This window comes from Elephantulus edwardii, unplaced genomic scaffold, assembly GCF_000299155.1.
Source record: "Elephantulus edwardii isolate Elephantulus edwardi_28Jun2011 unplaced genomic scaffold, EleEdw1.0 scaffold02799, whole genome shotgun sequence".
Classification (NCBI taxonomy): domain Eukaryota; kingdom Metazoa; phylum Chordata; class Mammalia; order Macroscelidea; family Macroscelididae; genus Elephantulus; species Elephantulus edwardii.
In genome coordinates this window covers 569-3,109 of record NW_006402549.1, presented here as the reverse complement: position 1 = coordinate 3,109, position 2,541 = coordinate 569, and the positions used below count along the sequence as shown (strand labels likewise).

Below are 2,541 nucleotides of genomic sequence, written 5' to 3'. Positions count from 1 at the left end.
TGAGACATAAAAGGAGATGTGTACACCAGTGTTCACAGCAGTGATATTCACCGTCACAAGAACATGGAAAACAGTGCACAACTGAATCAATTAAGAAATTGTGGCACCTTCACACGATGGAATAGTAGGCAACACTCAGGAGCAACAATTTTTAAAAATACTATATAACTTGGGACAGAGTGGAGAGCATTTTTCTGAATACACTAACTCTATCTTATAAGGACAAATATTGCTTAAGACTATTATTGTAAAACTAGAAGGATAACCAATAAAATATACTCAAGGCAGGAAAGGGTGGGAGCAGAAGGATGAGATGTGTAAGGGCAAACCCACAGAGTTTCGAGCACCCTTCCCCATCTTTGAGCGCGTTAGGCTTAAGGTGGTGTTTAGAATTGCGATGTCCTGTTACCGGTATCCTGGGTAGAGCTTCTCCCGGACTAGACCCATCAAGGAAATTTTCAGAGAGCCACAATGGCAGAAAATGGTGACAATGAAAAAATGGCTGAGCTGGAGGCCAAAATCTGTCATCAGATTGAGGCCCGACTCACCTTCTGTTGTTCCAGACAAATAGAGACCAGTTGTATACTTTGAAGCCGTTTTTCCAAGTTTTTATGACCCCAGACAGTGTTCATTGACTTGGAAGTATTATTTTGGTGACTTTAACTTAACCATGGGACAAATTTTTAAAGGAACATATTAAACTAGATGAAGGAGATAATGATAAAATTCAACAGATTAAATCGTCTAACAACAGAGTTTAATGTAGTAGTAGAGGCATTGAAGAAATCAAAAGTAGAGCTCATGGAAATAAGTGAAGATAAAATTAAAATTAGATCTCCAAGCAAACTCCTCCCTGAAGTGACTGATGAGTATAAAAATGATATAAAAAAAGATCTGTTTATATTAAAGGCTTCCCAACTGATACAACACTTGATGACATAAAAGAATGGTTGGAAGACAAAGGTTAAGTACTAAGTATTCGGTTGAGAAATACAATGCACAGAACATTTAAGGGATCAGTATTTGTTGTGTTCAACAGCATTGAATGTGCTAAGAAGTTTGCAGAACCCCCTGGCCAGAAGCATAAAGACATAGACCTATTAATACTTTTAAAGGAGGATTACTTTACAAAAAAGAATGAAGAAAGAAAATAAATGGAAGCTAAATTAAGAGCTAATCAGGAGCAAAAACAAAAACAGAAGTTAGCAGAAGATGTTGAGTTGAAATCTCTAAAAGAAAAGATTGGCTGCTTCCTGAAATTTTCGAGTGACTTAGATGATCAAACCTGTAGAGAAGATTTGCACATCCTTTTCTCAAATCATGGAGAAATAAAATGGATAGACTTTGTCAGAGGAGCAAAAGAGGGAGTAATTCTATTTCAAGAAAAAGCTAAAGAAGTATTGGACAAAGCCAAAGATGCAAAAAATGGTAATCTGCAACTAAGGAACAAAGAAGTGATATGGGAAGTATTGGAAGGAGAAGTGGAAAAGGGAGCATTGAAAAAAATCACGGAAGATCAGCAAGAAGCCCTGAACAAATGGAAGTCAAAAGGTCACAAATTTAAAGGAAAAGGAAAGGGAAACAAAGTTGCCCAGGATGGTTCTGCTAAAGGAAAAATACAGTTTCAAGGCAAGAAAACAAAATTTGGTAGGGATGATGAATGTGAGGAAAATGGTGCAGCTGGTACAATGAAAAGAGCAAGAGAAGAAACTGGAAGAGAGGAACCTGCTTTAGAACAACAGAAAACAGAAAATGTCACAGGGGACCAGTAGTTAAATTTATATTAATTAGCTTTTAATCTACTTTTGTCTTTGATTTTTTTTTAAAAGAAAACCGAATTAGGTCCACTTCATTGTCCACCTGTAGGAAAAGAAAATTTTTTGTTCAGTGGAGATTTTTCAAATGTGTATCTCTGTTATCAGATGATACAAATATCAAAAGGAAAGTTCTATTAAAATACCTTTTCAATATGATAATATATTGGTATAAACTTTAACGAAAGCTTAATATGCTCTAAAAAAGCAAAAACTTAGTTTACTCCCTTCCTCCCACCTTGTGTACATTCAGAAAGTATTTGTTAATCCTATGCCAAACTACTGGTCATTTTATTGTGAACAGTTGATTATCCTAGTTTCTAGCTTTTTATGTTGAACATAGTTAGGCTAGAATCCAGACTTACTGATTTCTTTTTATGAAATTTACATGATGCTGGTAGGTCATATCTCAGTTCTGCAAAACAAAAAGATAAAAACTGTACTTAATCATAATCTGGCTTAAAACAAGGAAGCCAGATATTATAAATGTATTGTTTTCACTCACCTAGGTTTGACTTAATGTATTCCAAAGTTAGCCATGGCTAAATGAGCTTGATATTTCTCCCACAGGGCCATTTATGCTATAATTTCAGATTTTGGTGAGAAGATTAGAAAAGTATCAAATGGACCAAAAACTGATATGAAAATGATAGTAGCTGTCTATCTCCTGATCATCTAACAATATACCACAATAGCGCTTGCTTTAAAATTTCCATCCTGAACTTGG

The 2,541-nt window shown here is 35.3% G+C and overlaps 1 pseudogene; it reads left to right on the top strand.

The window, feature by feature from the left end:
* Nucleotides 1-471: 471 nt before the first annotated feature.
* Nucleotides 472-1,772, top strand: LOC102849625 (annotated as a pseudogene).
* The last annotated feature ends 769 nt before the right edge of the window (nucleotides 1,773-2,541 follow it).